Consider the following 820-nt stretch of genomic DNA (forward strand, 5'->3'; position numbering starts at 1 on the left):
CATGCTTTGGCCTTCCTATTGTCCAATATGCATTTATAACTTCAGGATAGCAAGTCAAACATTTATGAAGCAGTCCATGGTCAACTTCCAAATGAATCCACACAGGTACACTAACTTAAAGTTCCAGATGTTGCTGGGGCTCTCAGGTTGGTCCCGTATACTACTTGAGTATCTCTGAAAGTGAACAGTATGAAGTGAGACATATAAAATGCATCATCTTATGACACAAACATTTGCCACACAAACAGAAATGAAAATTTGCTTCCAATTGTCCTGATTCTTAAAGTTGGAGAGTAAAGAGCTTCAATCAACATTTAATAAGTATTTATTGAACATTGTGAAAATTAATTAAGGGAAACCTTGCTGAAATGGAGTCTGGAGGTTTGGCACTGGAAGCTCTCATGCCCTACCACAAGAAAAGACAGACCTTGCACATGGATACTGCTTGAGCTACTACTTTCCTATCCCAGCAGAAGGAAGAAAGACTCCCCCTGCCCTGCAGTAGTTCAGCCAATAAGAGACATTCACAGCTCAGCCAATGAGAAGCCACTGTACTTCCAACTCCCAGTTTACTCCAATGGACTTTTTGTTTATGACAGCTCCTCCAATGTCCCCCTTTCCACTATAAAAGAATATTTCTTTCCTTTGCTATGCTGACTTGCTTATGGTTCTGTCATAGCTTGCTTGTCCTTGATTGCAGTTCTCTGCTATTCCCAAATAAGCCCATCTTTTGCTGGTAAAATAAATGGCAGGTTTTTTTTTTTTTTTTAACTTTTTATGTTTATTTTTGAGAGAGAGAGAGAGAGAGAGCAAGTGGGGA

Source organism: Leopardus geoffroyi, chromosome D1, assembly GCF_018350155.1.
Source record: "Leopardus geoffroyi isolate Oge1 chromosome D1, O.geoffroyi_Oge1_pat1.0, whole genome shotgun sequence".
In the NCBI taxonomy this organism is placed as follows: Eukaryota; Metazoa; Chordata; class Mammalia; order Carnivora; family Felidae; genus Leopardus; species Leopardus geoffroyi.